This window comes from Pelophylax lessonae (assembly GCF_965119305.1).
Source record: "Pelophylax lessonae genome assembly, chromosome: 11".
NCBI lineage: Eukaryota > Metazoa > Chordata > Amphibia > Anura > Ranidae > Pelophylax > Pelophylax lessonae.
In genome coordinates, this window is record NC_138778.1 from 133,880,644 (window position 1) to 133,898,798 (window position 18,155).

The window sequence follows — 18,155 nt, forward strand, 5'->3', positions numbered from 1 at the left end:
AGTGCTGCCCATCAGTGGCCATCATTGCCATCTATCAGTGCCACCCACCAGTGCCGATCAGTGCCACCTATCAGTGCCCATCAGTGCCGCCTATCAGTGCCCACCAATGCTGCATATCAGTGCTACCTATCAGTGCCACATATTAGTGCCCATCAGTGCTGCCTATAAGTGCCGCATATTAGTGCCACCCCATCAGTGCCACCCCATCAGTGCTCATCAGTGCAGGAAAAAACGTATCTATTTACAAAATTGTATAACATAAGCAAAAAACTTTTTTTTTTTTTCAAACTTTTCAGTCTTTTTTTTATTTGTTTAGCAAAAAAGAAAAAACCTTGTGGTGATCAAATACCACCAAAAGAAAGCTCTATTTGTGGGAAAAAAATGACATAAATTTGGTTTAGGTACAGTGTTGCATGACCGCGCAATTGTCATTCAAAATGCAACAGCGCTAAAAGCTGAAAATTGGCCTCGGCAGGAAGGGGGTGAAAGTGCCCGGTATTGAAGTGGTTAATAAAAACCCTACAGATCTGGTTGCTGAAGACCATAAATTAATGATTGAACAACTTTTACAAAAGATTACAAATTTAGACTTGGCTATTAAATTAAAGGCAGCAGATTGTCCTAATTTACTTTAAGCTACTCAGCAAATATTAAAAAATAAAAGTTTTGCTCAGCCTGACATTTCTAATAGCCAACTGTTAAAAGTTTTTGCAACAGGAATTTCTGGTAACAGTGGGGGCTCTTGTTGGGGAAGGAGTCTTTCTCTGGGAATTGGCCAACCGCTGAATATGGGCAGGCCCCATTTTGCCAGTTCTGAGAGGAGGGTCCTTTGCTTTTACCGTAACCGGGAAGGTCATTTTAAAAACCAATGTACTCGCTTTTTGGCAGATTTACAATCAAAATCTGTCAAAAACTATAAAAAAAAGAAAGCTACCAACAGTATAACTGGCTTCAAAGGGTATCAGCTTTGACGGACAGTAATAAATCACCTTCTACAACCTCTGAAGAGTATGTGACATTTAACCCCCTTAGCGGTATCCCCGAGCGTGACTCGGGGTGGATTTTTCATGCTGCTATCGGTATCCCCGAGTCACGCTCAGGGTAGATGTGCAGATGTGTGTGTGTGTGTATATATATATATATATATATATATGTGTGTGTGTGTGTGTGTGTGTGTATATATATATATATATATATTATATAATAAAATTATATTATTGATTCGATTATAATTCATGCGTTTGTGTTTCAAATTTATCACAACTGGGATGTCTACTAGAGTCTTGTTTTGGTCAGGTTTAAGTCAGTAATTACTAAGAATTGTAGGCCTATAATACATAACGCCAAATTTCCATGCAAAAAATTGTACCGCTTTTGGTACATAATTCCTGACATAATCATACCGCCAGGGAGGTTAAGGAATGTACTGCTAACCTCTGCAGAGAAGCACAGATTTAGTTACAGACCTTAGCTAGTAGTGATTGACGAACATCAAATGTTCGTGAACCCCATTCATTTTAATGGCAGGCGAACATGAAAAACCTCCAGGTCATATTTGCAGCCACAAAATACTTACTAGCTGTGCACACATAGTCCCACAACATGGACACTGACATACCAGAAGTATTGCTATTGGAAAAGTTGCCATAAAATGTTTTCCACAATTTAGCGGAATGTTTACAGACCCATTGATTTTCAATGCCAGTCTGAAAAATTAGGCATTCCCAGGATAAAGAAGTAAGTGTCGGCCAGTACAGACCCCAAAAATTAGCCAACGGATGTTCACCTGACAGCAAAGAACTTTGTATTCTGTGGCTGGAGGTACATTAGGCATTCACAGGATACAGAAGTAAGTGTCGGCCAGTACAGGCCCCAAAAATGAGCCAACAGGCGTTCACCTGACAGCAAAGAACTTTGTATTCTGTGGCTGGAGGTGCATTAGGCATTCACAGTATACAGAAGTGTCGGCCATTACAGGCCCCAAAAATTAGCCCACAGGTGTACACCTGAAAGCAAAGAACTTTGTATTCTGTAGTTGGAGGTGCATTAGGCATTCACAGGATACAGAAGTGTCGGCCATTACAGGCCCCAAAAATTAGCCCACAGGCGTTCACCTGACAGCAAAGAACTTTGTATTCTGTGGCTGAAGGTACATTAGGCATTCACAGGATACAGAAGTAAGTGTCGGCCATTACAGGCCCCAAAAATTAGCTCACAGGCGTTCACCTGACAGCAAAGAGCTTTGTATTCTGTGGCTGGAGGTACATTAGGCATTCACAGGATACAGAAGTAAGTGTCGGCCAGTACAGGCCCCAAAAATGAACCAACATGCGTTCACCTGACAGCAAAGAACTTTCTATTCTGTGGCTGGAGGTACATTAGGCATTCACAGGATACAGGAGTAAGTGTTGGCCAATGCAGGCCCCAAAAATTAGCCAACAGGCGTTCACCTGACAGCAAAGAACTTTGTATTCTGTGGCTGGAGGTTGCTGTGTGGAGCAGGGACAGACTGTATAGTGACACAAGTCACTAGCTAATAGGTCCACAAAAGTCCTTTGTCAGTGTAGGGAGAGGTTGCTGTGTGGAGCAGGGACAGACTGTAGCAATTAGGCATTCAACGGACATAAAAGGCCTTTTATGCCGCTGTAGTTACCTAAGACAGGGACCATGAATTGTTATGGGTGGTGGCGGATATTTGTGGCCTGTCATGAGAAATTTGAATCAAACATGGTCTACTGGTCACATGTGTTGAATTCCTCCGCGATCCATTCCTCATTCATTTTTAGAAATGTGAGGTAGTCAACACTGTCGTGAGCTAGGTGAGTGAGCTTATTGGTCACGATCCCCCCTGCTGCGCTGAACGTCCTTTTAGACAGGACACTGGACGAGGGGCAAGCCAACAGTTCCATTGCAAATTGTGCAAGCTCTGGCCAGAGATCAAGCCTGCCCACCCAGTAGTCCAGGAGTTCATCACTTCTCAGTGCGTCCACATTGGCCGTTAACCCGATGTAGTCGGACACCTGTCGGTCTATGCATTCCCTGATGCTGGAGCCTTTGCAGTCAATGCATAAGTCGCGGTAAGCCCAACACTCACCTGGGGGCGTTCCGCTGGACGGATGGAAAATAGGGTTTCCATCCATCCAGATTTGACGGATCGGATGTCAGCGGACATGTCAGCGGTTCTGCAGCAATACTACAACTACAAAGAGTGACAAACGCAATTAGAAAAAATTATTATAACTGGTGTGATAGACCAGTGGCCCCCCAAAACGATGTTTATCCTTAAAGATTGTATGCAGATGTTTAAAGAATGTTTCCACTGTAAAGCCTCCCGTTGTCCACTAGAGGCCCCCCTCCCGTGATTGCATTGAGGTGCAGTATACTTTAAAGGCACTATATTGAAGTGTCAGGGTACCGTTACAGCAGTATACAGAAGTGAGTTAGTGCACTTTTACTGCAGTATATTGAAGTGCATTAGTGCACTTTTATTGCAGTATATTGAAGTGAATCAGTGCAGTTTTACTGCAATATATTTTAGTGTGTCTGTGTAGTGAGTATTCAAGTTAAAGTGCACCAAACATCACTTTCCATTGATTAAAGTGCATCCAAGTACACATTTCCCTGTCTCTATTACTTTTCGGTAATTAGCTCCCCATCATGTCTGGGAGGCCAACAAGAAGAGGTAGACATTTCCATGGCACTGTGAGGGGGCCAGCAGCGTCTGTGTCCAAAGGAAAAGGTGGACACGGTCTGCCCTCATGCAGGGCACCATTTCCTCTGTTTAGTGATGTTGCCAGTGTTATCCAGCCACAGCATGCAAACGAGGTGGCGGCCTGGCTTACAGAACCATCCTCATTCTCCTCATCCTCTATCACCCAAGCAGAGACTAGTGCACAGTCCACCGCAGTTACCAAAGCGGCTTATTCTGTCTCTTTGTCCACAGCAACTCCTGCCATAGCATGGAGGAGTCAGTTATTAAAACACATCGTCAGCCACTTGCTCCTTGACGACGCACAGGCATTACTTCATTCTGATGTTGGTTCTGACTCTGAGGTTGAGGGAGGTAGGAACGTGAGCCTACAGAGAGGGGAGAACTATGCTAAAAAAACAAATTGGCAGTCATGTTCTCCCAGCCGCGGCATATTGCCAAGTTGGCTCTAGTGATGAGGATGGAGGGGATGATGAGGTCACTGATGCGACTTGGGTGCTGCTGGATAGAGCAGGGAAGGAAAGTGAGGGTGAGGCCCAACCCCAACGAGGCAGCCATCATGGAAGAGTAGAGAGCAGCCACCCTATTGCATCACATTGTGGAACTGTTATCTCCTGGCCCACTTCCAACAGCTCAGCTGTCTGGGCCTTTTTTAGCACATGTGAAAGGCTACCCTAGAAAATAAAATGGTGGGTGTTGCAATTTTTCATGTCACACAATATTTGCGCACTTTAACCACTTGCTGACCAGCCGCCGCTGTTATATGGCAGCAGGTTCCCGCGAATCGGCGTACCTGTACGGCGGTTCGCGGCAGCGATCCTGTGGGTGCAATTGCTGCCGGGCACCCACAATCGCTCCCCTTGAAGAGAGAACAGTGGTCTGCTGTTGTAAACACAGCAGATTGTTGTTCTCTTTGGTATCAACACAAAGCCCCTGTGTTCCTGCTTTTAGGATCACAGGTCTCTGTGTTGATATTACAAGCCCATCCCCTCCACAGATATAAAACACCCCCCAAGGCTCACACTTAACCCTTTGATTGCCCCTGGGTTAACCCCTTCCCTGCCAGTGTCATTATTACAGTAACAGTGCATATTTTTAGCACTGATTACCAGTGTTGGGGTAGTTACTCAAAAAATGTAACTAGTTACTACTGTAGTTACGTTACTTCGTTACCAAAAAAAGTAATGTAGTTACTGTAATCAGTTACTTTGTAACTCGTTACCCCCAACACTGCTGATTACTGTAGTAATGTCACTGGTACCCCCAAAAGTGTCAAAAATGTCAGTTAGGGGTCCGATCTGTCTGCCGCAATGTGGCAGTCCCGGTAAAAATCGCGGATCGCCGCTGTTACTAGTAAAAAAAAAAAGAAAATTACATAAATCTTTCCCCTAGTTTGTAGATGCGATAACTTTTGCGCAAAACAATCAAAATACGCTTATTGGGATTTTGTTTACCAAAAATATGTAGCAGAATACATATTGGCCTAAAATGATAAAAAAAATTGATTTTTAAATTTTTTTTTTATTGGGAATGTTGTATAGCAGAAAGTGAAAAATACAGTATATTTTTTTTTTCTTTTCAGAATTGTAGCTTTTTTTTTAATACTAAAAAAATTGCACAGGTGATCAATTACCACCAAAATAAAGCTCTATTTGTGGGAAAAAAAGGACATGAATTTTATTTGGGTACAGTGTCACACGACTGCACAATTGTCAGTTAAAGTAACGCAGTGCCGAATCACAAAAAATGGCCTGGTCATTAAGGGGGCAAATCTTGGGGTCCAGAAGTATTTAACCACTTCCCACCCGGGCTATAGGTGATTGACGGTGGGAAGGTGGTTACATTATCCTGACCCGACGTCATAAGACGGCGGCAGGATAATGCGCTCTGCGCGCCACTGGGGGTGCGCAGAGCGGCGATCGGTGCATCTCTGATCTCGGTAAAGAGCCTACTGAAGTAGGCTCTTTACCATGTGACCAGCCGTGTCCAATCACAGCTGGTCACATAGTAAATAGGAAGTGCCGTTGATCGGCTTTCCTCAGTTTGTGCCTGACAGGAACGAGTAGAGGAGAGCCAATCTGCAGCTCTCCTCACAGGAGGGGGGGGGGGGGTCTGCACTGGTAATCAGAGCATTGATTACCAGTGCAGACCCTTGGGGGGGGGGGGGGTGCCACTAGAACCACCAGGGATGCCCACCAGGGATGGCAATCAGGGCTCAGGGAGCCCGCCAGTGGTGCCCTACCCATCAGTGCTGCACCCCATGCCATCTATCAGTGCTGCCCACCAGTGCCCATCATTGCCATCTATCAGTACTGCTCACCAGTGCCCAAAAGTGCCTCCTATTAGTGCCGCCTATCAGTGTCCACCAATTCTGGATATCAGTGCTACCCACCAGTGTCGATCAGTGCTGCCTATCAATGTCCACCAATTCTGGATATCAGTGCTACCCACCAGTGTCGATCAGTGCTGCCTATCAATGCCCATCAGTGCTGCCTATCAGTGTCCATCAATTCTGGATATCAGTGCTACCTATTAGTGTCACCCTATCAATGCCACCCCATCAGTGCCTCCTCATCAGTGCCTGTCAGTGCAGCCTCATGAGTGCTCATCAGTGCAGGAAAAAATGTATCTATTTACAAAATTTTATAACATAAACAATAAAACTTTTTTTTTTCTTCAAACTTTTCGGTCTTTTTTTATTTGTTTAGCAAAAAAGAAAAAACCTTGCAGTGATCAAATATAACCAAAATAAATCTCTATTTGTGGGAAAAAATGACATACATTTGGTTTAGGTACAGGGTTGCATGACTGCAAGGGGGTGAAAGTGCCCTGTATTGAAGTGGTTAATATAGTGTATATAATGTTAAGGAATTTTAAGTAATTTTCCAGCAAAAATGTATGGTTTTCACATGAAGGAGAGAAGTGCGAAAATTGGTGTGGGTGATCAGTGGCTAATAAAAACACAGTTGTGATATGTTGGGGGAGGGGCTGTCAGATACTATGACTATGGATGTGGGTTTCAGTCAGACACCTCTGTGTACATTGTGCTCTTCCCTCACAGGTGTCGCTATACCTATAGGTGGCCAGTGGGTGTCGCTGTGTCCGCATTCAGGTTGCGGCCTTCTCCACGTCCAGCCGCGGCCTAGCCTGAGCTGAGGAGCCCACCTAGAGCGGCCCGAGGAAACATGAGGCGGGAGTGAGAGGTGAAAGCAGACGGGGGTCCGGGGAGCCCGCAGTGCATGAGGGAAGGGGGTGTGCCCGGCCTGGTGTACACGGTGCGGGGTGTTCGGTCACGTCATGGAGAGGGCTGATTACAGGGTGACTGGTAGTCGGTGTGCGGGGACTGAGGAGAGGATGGGGATTATCCGAACACTGGGGGTTCTTCTTCTATGGGGGGGCTGTGTGTGTGAGGGCAGCCATATATACACATGGGGGATGTGCTCCCTCGCTGTACACCACTGGAGTCACACACTTCCCACTATTATTGGCTGGATATTACACAGAGGGTGCAATATATAAGATAATATATACAATAATCATTACACACAGATCTCACCCCCCCCCTATAACATTCACCATACAGATACAGAGCCCCAAATACCAACCCATTGGTTACACACTGACATGTTTGTAATACCTCTAAATGGGTCAAAAACAAAACCTCCCATAGGACTGATACATTTACAATGCAGATGTGTCATACACCCCTCCCCCCCCCCCCCTCTATGATATCTTACCATATGATAGGATTTTACTGGAGAAATTTAAAGATCTAGACACCCAAATATCAACCCATTGGCTGCAAACTAACCCATACTTCAAAATGGGTCAGAAACGGAATCTCCCATTGGACCAATACATTTACAATGCAGATTTGTCACCCCCCCCCCCCCCCCCAGTAAGATCCTACCATATTGGGTGATTCAGTTTCTGACCCATTTTGAAGTATAGCTCAGTTTGTATTAGGGATCGACCGATTATCAGCACCACCGATATATTGAGGGCTGATCTGCACTTTCCCCGATATATTGGAATCGGTCCCTGAGGTCACTGATATTGCCGATATTTCAGGAAAGTGCTGTACCGGAGTGATGGCTGTAGCTAGAGGCGTCCCCCGGTACCGGCGCCCATAGCCGACGGTCAGCTGACTTGTAATGACAACAAATGTGGCTGAGAAGCTGCTCGGCTGTCATTACAAGGAGTGGGCGGGGACGTCCGTCCGTCCGTCCCCCGCCACCTTCCGCAGCTCGCCCGGGTATCCTGTCCCACTGGGAGACCCGGGTAACCAGCCTGCATGGCCGCCGAAGACCCTGGATCTGATGGGGTCTCCATGTAAAAACCTGAAAGTGAGGTCATGACATCACTTCCGGGTACTCGGCGCCAAATTAAAAAAAAACTAACAGCATTCAAAACAGCCAAACTTGGCGTTTTGAATGCCTTTCAGTGCCGAGGAGGGGGTTGGGGTCTTTTAGACACCCAGATCCCTGCACAAGGAGTACCTGTCAAAGAAAAAAAAAATAAAAACCTTACATGTCCAAAAATATCAGCCGATACCGATATCCGATGACCAAAAAAACGATATCGGTCAATCACTAGTTTGTAGCCAATGGGTTGATATTTGGGGCTCTGTATCTTTAAATTTCTACAGTAAAATCATACCATATGGTAGGATATCATATTGGGGGGAGGGGTGTATGACACATCTGCATTGTAAACATATTGGTCCAATGGGAGATTTTGTTTCTGACCCATTTTGAAGTATTGTGAAAATGTCACTGTGTAGCCAATGGGTTGATATTTGGGGCTCTGTATCTTTAAATTTCCACCATACAATCACTTACATATTGTAAGATATCATAGAGGGGGAGGGGGGTAGTATGACACAGCTGCATTGTACATGTATTGGTCCAATGAGAGATTTTGTTTTTATCTTATTTAGATTTCTTGCAACAATGTCAGTTTGTAGCCAATGGGTTGATATTTGGGGCTCTGTATCTTTACATTTCTACAGTCAAATCATACCATATTGTTGTAGGATATCAGAGGGGGGGGGGGGGGGGATGTGACATCTCTGTGTAATGATTATTTATAGATTACATTCTGTTATATATTGTGTCTTCTTGTTTTTCTCCTGAATATCCAACCAATAAAACTTGTCTGATAGCATGACCACTGATTTGGAAGTGTCTGATGGCCTGACTTCAGTCTGTACACACAGGGCTCTCACTAGAACTCTTTGACCTCCTCATACTGGACCTCCCACCATCTCAGCCTACAACAAACTAGGATTAAGAAAAATAGTTTTCATAAAAGGACCCCCCTCCCGTGCCTTCCTCCAGGTGCATGGAGCACTCCCCAGTATGAGGGCCGCCCCCCCATCCCCTCTGTATCTTCCTCCAGGTGCATGGAGCACTCCACAGGCTGTAGTATGAGGACCCCCCCATCCCCTCTGTATCTTCCTCCAGGTGCATGGAGCACTCCACAGGCTGTAGTATGAGGACCCCCCCATCCCCTCTGTATCTTCCTCCAGGTGCATGGAGCACTCCACAGGCTGTAGTATGAGGACCCCCCCATCCCCTCTGTATCTTCCTCCAGGTGCAGGGAGCACTCCACAGGCTGTAGTATGAGGACCCCCCCCATCCCGTCTGTATCTTCCTCCAGGTGCATGGAGCACTCCACAGGCTGTAGTATGAGGACCCCCCCATCCCCTCTGTATCTTCCTCCAGGTGCAGGGAGCACTCCACAGGCTGTAGTATGAGGACCCCCCCCATCCCGTCTGTATCTTCCTCCAGGTGCATGGAGCACTCCACAGGCTGTAGTATGAGGACCCCCCCATCCCCTCTGTATCTTCCTCCAGGTGCAGGGAGCACTCCACAGGCTGTAGTATGAGGACCCCCCCATCCCCTCTGTATCTTCCTCCAGGTGCAGGGAGCACTCCACAGGCTGTAGTATGAGGGCCCCCCCCCCCCCATCCCCTCTGTATCTTCCTCCAGGTGCAGGGAGCACTCCACAGGCTGTAGTATGAGGACCCCCCCATCCCCTCTGTATCTTCCTCCAGGTGCAGGGAGCACTCCACAGGCTGTAGTATGAGGACCCCCCCCATCCCGTCTGTATCTTCCTCCAGGTGCATGGAGCACTCCACAGGCTGTAGTATGAGGACCCCCCCATCCCCTCTGTATCTTCCTCCAGGTGCAGGGAGCACTCCACAGGCTGTAGTATGAGGACCCCCCCCATCCCGTCTGTATCTTCCTCCAGGTGCATGGAGCACTCCACAGGCTGTAGTATGAGGACCCCCCCATCCCCTCTGTATCTTCCTCCAGGTGCAGGGAGCACTCCACAGGCTGTAGTATGAGGACCCCCCCCATCCCGTCTGTATCTTCCTCCAGGTGCAGGGAGCACTCCACAGGCTGTAGTATGAGGACCCCCCCATCCCCTCTGTATCTTCCTCCAGGTGCAGGGAGCACTCCACAGGCTGTAGTATGAGGGCCCCCCCCCCCATCCCCTCTGTATCTTCCTCCAGGTGCAGGGAGCACTCCACAGGCTGTAGTATGAGGACCCCCCCATCCCCTCTGTATCTTCCTCCAGGTGCAGGGAGCACTCCACAGGCTGTAGTATGAGGACCCCCCCCATCCCGTCTGTATCTTCCTCCAGGTGCATGGAGCACTCCACAGGCTGTAGTATGAGGACCCCCCCATCCCCTCTGTATCTTCCTCCAGGTGCAGGGAGCACTCCACAGGCTGTAGTATGAGGACCCCCCCCATCCCGTCTGTATCTTCCTCCAGGTGCATGGAGCACTCCACAGGCTGTAGTATGAGGACCCCCCCATCCCCTCTGTATCTTCCTCCAGGTGCAGGGAGCACTCCACAGGCTGTAGTATGAGGACCCCCCCCATCCCGTCTGTATCTTCCTCCAGGTGCAGGGAGCACTCCACAGGCTGTAGTATGAGGACCCCCCCATCCCCTCTGTATCTTCCTCCAGGTGCAGGGAGCACTCCACAGGCTGTAGTATGAGGACCCCCCCCCCATCACCCCCCCCCCTGTGCCTTCCTCCATCCTTGAACCAGTGACCATTTTGCTGCTAGGAGAAAGTGCCACCCTAGTCATTAGTGTTGTCTTATATGTACCAAGGCTACCTACTCTATTGCTCAAATTTCTTTATTTCTCTAGCAAGACCTTGCCATGTGCTAAGCTGCCATATTATAGTTGTTCAGGTCTTTGTTACATTTTTGCTCACTACCTCTCCAGGTGACAACAATGTCATCATTATAGGAAGTGGGGGGGAAATCGCCTCAGAGAGCAATTTTAACCCAAGATGTTCTTGAGATATGGAGAATTTGGAGGCCAAGTCAACACTTGGAACTTGTTGTTTTCCTCAAACCATTCTTGATTCATCAGACCAGGCCACCTTCTTCCCTTGTTCTATGGTCCAGTTTTAGATCATGTGCCCATTGTAGGTGCGTTTGGCTGTGAACCTTGTTCAGTATGGGCACCCTGACTGGTCTGTGGCTACACAGCCCCATACACACCAAACTGCAACACGCTGTGTGTTCTGACACCTTTCTGTCAGAACCAGCATTACCTTTGTCAGCAGGTTGAGCTACAAGCTGGATTGGACTACAAGGGTCAGCTTTCCTTCCCTACCCCCGTCAGCTTTCCTTCCCTACCCCCATCAATGAGCTTTACCCTGTTGCTGGTAGGGATGGGCTCAGGCATGTTCCAATCGTAGTCCCAACCCACCTGAGCAATCGCGCCAAGATCTTAGTAACCTCTTGGGTTAAAATTGCTCTCAGAGGCGATTTCCCCTTACTTCCTATAATTTGCCTCCAGTAAATGTTTATCAATATTGCTCAGCGCTGAGAGATAAAACTATAAACATTGTATAATTTGGTCTTGTAGGCTCCTTTCACACAGTCCACCTCTGTTGGCGGACTCTGTGCTGCTCAGCGGGGGATCGATCCGCCAATCCCCGCTGAGCAGGCAGGTGACAGCTCCCTCTCTGCTCTGTGTGCGGAGACGGAGGTGTCAGAGCCCCGCTGCACTCTATGGGGGAATTGGATGAGAACAGACCGCCTGTCCGCTCTCATCTGATCCCATCCGATCCAATCCCCTGGACGGATGGAAAATAGGGTTTCCATCCGTCCGGATTTCACAGACGGGATCGGAATCGGATAGCAACGGGTGTCAGCAGACATGTCTCCGCTGACATCCGCTGCCCCATAGGGATGCATGGAGGATCCGATCAGATCCGCCTAAAAAACTGACAGGCGGATCGGATCGTTCGTGTGAGGCTCCATTCACACCTGAGCATATCATTTTCAGGCATTTTTTCCTTTGCTTTTTTCAGGCTTTTTTTGCAGGTGTTTGGAGGCAGTCATTGACATCTAACAAAAACGCTTGTAATCTGCCAAAAAATAAGCTCATGTATTTTTTTGAGCTTCAGGCATTTTGCTTCAGGTGACAAAATGCTCAGATGTGAACAGGGGGACTTAGAAATGAATGGGATTTTGCTTGTTGGGCTTTTTGAGACTTCTGAGATGAGCGTTTTACGAGCTGAAATATGCTCAGGTGTGAACAGGGCCTGAAATCAAAGGGATGAACTTCGGTCTGTAAGGCCCTGTTCACACCTGAGCATTTTTCAGCTCGTAAAACGCTCATCTCGGAAGTCTCAAAATGCCCAACAAGAAAATTCCTATTCATTTTAATGGCCCCTGTTCACATATGAGCGTTTTCTCGCCTAAAGCCAAATGCTTGAAGCTCAAAAAAGTACATGAGCTTCTTTTTTAGCAGATTACCAGGGTTTTTGTTATATGTCATATGCCGCCAAACACCTGCAAAAAACACCTAAACAAACGCCTGAAAACGATACGCACAGGTGTGAATGGAGCCTAAAGTTAAAATCAATATTTTTTGCTAGAAAATTGCTTAGAACCCCCAAACATTTTATTTATTTTATTTATATATATATATATATATATATATATATATATTTTTTTTTTAGCAGAGACCCTAGCGAATAAGATGGCGGTTGTTACTAATTTTTTATGTTGTACTGTATTTACACAGTGGTCCTTCAAACACAATTTTTTGGGGAAAAAAATCTTTATTCTATGCAAAAAAAAAAAAAACGACGTGATTCTCATTTTATCCTTAATCATGCAGCTCTAATATAAGACAACACTGACTAACAGCAAAAGAATAAAGATGGTGGTGTTCCTGGAAGGTAGGAAATAACATGAAACCGAGGGACTACAGGGGTAGAAGGAGCTTTTAGACTCCGTTCACACTGGGGCGACCTGTCAGGCGACCTGGTCGCCTGACAGGTCGCCGTAGGTCGCCTGCCATAGAGTAGCTGTGGACCCGTTCTAATAGGAGCGACACAAGTCGCTCCGACTTAGAAAAAGGGTCTGGAGCTTCTTTGGGGCGACCTGGAGAGACCTGCATTGACTTCAGTGATATGAAGTCCGTGCCGGCCGCTCCGAGGTTGCGGTGCGAGCTGCGCACCGCGACCTGAGAGGTCGCCCCGGCAAGTAGCGTCGCCCCAGTGTGAACGGGGTCTTAAACTCCTTTTTTGCTTGTATGTAGAGCTGCACGATTTTGGAAAAAATGAGAACCACAGTTTTTATGTTTAGAATAAAGATCACGATTCTCTCACATTTCTTGGCGTAATATCATCTTTTACATTATACAAAAATATTGATTAAAGTGTATTTTTTCCTAAAAAAACTGCGTTTGAAAGACTTCTGTGCAAATACAGTGTGACATAAAAGATGGCAACGATCGCCATTTTATTCTCTTGTCTATGCTAAAAAATATATTTCTGTTTAGTTCATTGACGAACACAGCTCCATATCTTCTTTGACCCTTGGGCTATGCTGCTCTCTCTACAGGAGTTGGACTAGGCAGAAACAAATTTGACTACACCCCTAGGGCAGTCCCAGGGGTATACTCCCACTTCCTGGTTCCCTGCTGGGATCTCTGGTCCTAGCATTTTTTCCTTTTCTCATTACATTTTTTATTTGTTTATTATTTTCTGTTCCTGTGAGAACTACAATCAACTGCCGGACAGGGCGACGCACTGGATATCCTAGATCCTTACTGTCTTCCTGTCTAACCAGCGAGGGCGAACCAACTATTAGCTCCACGCTAGGTTGGCCGCGGGATAGCCCCACTGGATTTGGGTTGGCCGGCGAGTGAAACACCTTGTTAAGATGCATAGTCCTGGTCACGACATTGGTCACAACCTGAGTCGCAGTGTACCTTTGGCCCGCAGCAACCCCATTCCAAGATGGCAAGGTGGACTGCCAGGAGTGGTGCCCGCTTGGTTCCCAGGTGTGGTGAGTAGTGTCCCCCCCCCCCCCTCTCCTCTGGGGAAATATTGGGGTGGACGTTGGCCCTTTCCTCGGGTCGGTAGGCCCCCTTCTGTGGCCTTCCTTCCCTCATGGTCTCCTCCCCCCCCCCCCCCCCGCTAGCAGGGTCCCCCTGCACAGGTTGCCCTCACGTACCCCCCCTTAGTCCCTTAGCTACTGTATGTATGGGGTGTCATGTGGTAAAGTGGGAGCGGGCCACCAGTGGCTCGCATTCACATGATCCTGTGTCAAATGTTTGGGTGGGGGTACCTGTGAAGGCCCCCTTGGCGGACTACAGGTACCTGAAGGGCCAGTTTGGGGTCCTTTGTCTTACCGTAAAATCCTTTGCTCGGATGTTCATTAACGAACACAGCACCCGCCCCTCTTTTGAGTTGGGTTATGTATTCTTCTGACACTGCTTGTTGCAAACTGAAGTCCTATATTAGGAAGTGGGAGTATACTCCCTGGGACTGCCCTAGGGGCGTAGTCAAATTGTTTCCGCCTAGTCCTACTTCTGTGGAGAGAGCAGCAAAGCCCAAGGGTCAAAGAAGATATGGAGCTGTGTCCGTCAATGAACATCAGAGAAAAGGATTTTACGGTAAGACAAAAATCCAGTTATATAATGTTTGGGGGTTCTAAGTAATTTTCTAGCAAAAAATACTGATTTTAACTTGTAAGCAACAAGTGTCAGAAAAAGGCGTAAGTCTTTAAGAGGTTAAAGAGGAAGTAAATCCTAAAAAAAAAGAAAAAAAAAAAGAGAAAAAAAAAACCTGTAAAGACAAAGGCATAATGAGCTAGTATGCATCACATACTAGCTCATTATGAAATACTTACCTTAAAATGAAGCCCCCGCAGTGCCGCCCGCTCAGCGACAGGGCGGCTGATATGTCTGGCGGTTGTATCCTCAAAAAAAAAACCCCTGCAGGACAAAGGCATAATGAGCTAGTATGCATCGCATACTAGCTCATTATGTAATACTTACCTCAGAACGGAGCCCGGACACGATCGCCCAGACACCGCTGAGGCAGCTGACATCTTCCCTCGGGGTCTCTTCCAGGTTTGGCGGCTCTGGCGCTGTGAGTAGACGGTATGCGCGGGAGATCACTTTCCGGCAAGGAGCTCTGAAGGTCCGCCGCTGCTGGTGTCAGTGGCTGCATGCTGGGCGAATACCTCCTAAACTGTGTAGGTTTAGGAGATATTAATTTTACCTGCAGATAATCCTTTTTTATAGGCTTACCTGTAGGTAAAAGTTAAAAAGCGGAGTATACTACTACTTAACAATGTTGATAAACATTTGCGGAAGGCTCTTTTTTTTTTTTTTTTTTTGACAGCTGTGAGTGAGCAGAGAACAGCTCTGTAAGAATCGAGGTCATGCCGTTTTAAGATCGTGAGGAAGGGGTGAATTGAGATCGCGATTTTTTTTTTTTAACGATTAATCGTGCAGCTCTACTTGTATGTCATATTAAATAGTGACCAGGTCGTTTTTTGCGATACGGCACGGTGTTATTTTAGCTGACAAAATGTGCAGCCGTGCGATGCTATACCCAAATAAAATTTGTCTTTTTTTTTTTTTTCCCCACAAATGGAGCTTTCTTTTGGTGGTATGTGATCACCTCTGCGGTTTTAATTTTTTGCGTTCTAAACAAAAAAAAGACTGACAATTTTGAAAATAAAAAACTTTTCTTTCGTTCATTGACCGACACAGCTCCTGATTTTCTTAACCATTGTGTTATACTGCCCCTACATGAGTAGGACCTTAGGCAGAAAAAAAGTCTGCCTACACCCATTGGCAGTCCCAGGGGGTATACTCCCTCTCTCTGCTAAAGGGACTCTTTTTCTGCCTAGTTAGGAGTAAGGACCTAGTTCCTTGCTGGGATCTCTGGTCCTGGCATTTTTTTTTTTCTTTTTAGATAGAATTTTTTTTCCTCTTAGATCTACAATCAACTGCCGGATTGGTCGATGGGCTGGATAATATAGACCCAGTGGTCACCCCAGTCTGACCATTGTGCGCAGACCTCAGCTCCGCACTAGTTCGGCCACGACATAGTCCCACCAGACAGGGGCTGGCCTGTGAGTTAAACTCCTCACGAGGTTGCATACGACCAGGTCTCAGCCCAAGTCGCCTGCCTGGTTCCTGGTATGGTAAGTGACTGTCTCCCCCTGGAGGGTGTTGGGGTGGACGTGGGCCCCTCCATAGGATGGTCGGACTCCTGGCTTCCCCTCCTTCCCGTTAGGCTCCCCCCTCATCGGTCTGGTGGTCCCTGTGGCCATATCGCCCCCCCCCCCTTTACTGATGCTGGGGCTGTGGGGTGGCCTGGTCCACTGCCTGGGGTGGGGAGCAGGGTGCTGTGCTGGCGATGGAGCCAGGGTGGGTGTACCGCCGGCAACTGGGCGATCGGCTTCCTGCATGTTCCATTTTTTGAGGTCTAGGGATCCTTCCTGTGTCCCTGGGAGCCTCGTGGTACTGCCATTTTCTTGTAGCCTGTGTGCCTAATGTACGGCGGCCATGTTTATGTAGTCCGGCATTTTATGGCGGTTTGCCATTGGAAATAGTGACAGCCATGACAGTGAAGCCCCTCCTCATCCCTTGGTGCTGACTCCTGGATGATTTTACTTCCTGATCGCCGCATGTGTAATGCATTATCCTGGTGGCTGCAGGCACTTGTTTCTGCGGGTAGCGAGTCTGGTGGGGTCCTCTCCCTCTCTACTGAGGATCGATTAATGCTCTGGGGCTGGCAACCGGGTGGGCTGCCAGAGCAGTGGTGGTAGTCCCTTAGCAGTGTTTTCCACTTTTTGTGGGGTCCCCCTGGTTACTCATGGAGTCTTTGGAGCACATATCCCCACCTGATCCTCTCTCTGAGGCTGCTGGGCCCTCCGTGTCCCATCCATCCATCGATGCACTGACGGCGGTCCTGGAGTCCTTGGTGTCCCGGGTGGATGTGGCTTTTGGGCAACGGGCTGGCAAAAAGCACCCCCGCCTTCCCCTGCCTCATTTGTCTCATCAGAACTTGAACTTGGGTCTGCAACCACGCGCCCCAAATCCTCAGATAGTGAGGGGGATTCCTCCGCTTCTGCAACTTCATACGAATAGGCGCTGGTGGACGTACTGATTGTAGCTGTGCGTGAGACCTTAAAGATGGAGGAAGCAGCTGAAGCTGCGGCAGAGGCGCAGGTACCCGTTGGCATTCACAAGCCACCCAGAGCGAAAAAGGTGTTCCCTTTCCCGTCCTATTTTGACAGAATTGTCACTAAATAGTGGGGATGACCAAAGCGTCCCCTTGGATGGAAAGATGAAGCCATGATTCCTGTTGAAGAGTCCCTGGGCTTTAAGGACCCAGCTGACAGGAAGGCGGAGGCTGTGGCCTGCAATATGTACACCCTGACTAGTTTGGCACTGAGGCCGATATTCACAATTGCTTTGGTGTCGCAGACTCTGGTCTAGGCTTTTACACTGTGACCTGGAGGGGGAGTAGCTCCCCCGTGCCTTTGCTGAGCTGGCGGACCAGCTGGTCCAGGGGCTGCAGTTTATCTGTGATGTCTCTTTGGATGCGGCTCCCCTAGTGGCTCGGCTTTCTGTTTTGGCAGTGGTCCTTCGGCGTGTCTTTTGGCTCAATGCTGGTCTGTTGACCAGACTTCTAAAAATGCCTTGACTGATCTTCCCTTTTCAAGGAGATCGCCTGTTTGGTGCTACCCTGAATGACATCATTAAAGGTCTCACGGGGGGGAAGAGTACCTTTCTTCCGCAGGCTATGAAGGAAAAGGACCCTTGTCTTAGACGTGGGCCCTCCTTCTCCGCTCCCTCAGGGTCGACTGACAAGGGATCTCAGCACTTCGGGGCCTCCTCTGGAGGATCAAAGCAAACTTGATCTGGCAAGTCAAGAGCGGGCTTCTCTCAGTATGAAGGTGCGCCCTTACCCGTATCTGGGGTGCGTGGACGTCTTTCGCTGGTTCCCGGACCAGTGGACAACCCTGGTACAAGTCAGATGGGTCCATGAGGTCATTCAGTCTGACTACAAGATCGAGTTTCGTTCTTTAAGGTTCTTCCTTCCAACGTGTGATTGTTTCCGATCCGCTTACAGGCTCTTTTTGGGGCGGTGCAAG

General features: G+C 47.8%; 1 protein-coding gene across 2 annotated transcripts in view; it reads left to right on the forward strand.

Moving 5' to 3' along the window:
- Window positions 1–18,155, forward strand: part of MIF4GD (MIF4G domain containing) — a 165,842-nt gene that overhangs the window by 116,305 nt on the left and 31,382 nt on the right. The window contains exon 1 of one of the 2 annotated variants that reach the window (XM_082271913.1): window positions 6,799–6,912. The exons of the other annotated variant lie outside the window; for it this stretch is intronic. The gene's annotated coding sequence lies outside the window, so the exon portion shown is untranslated. Of the gene's footprint in view, window positions 1–6,798; window positions 6,913–18,155 lie in introns of those variants that run through there. 2 annotated transcript variants of the gene reach the window in all.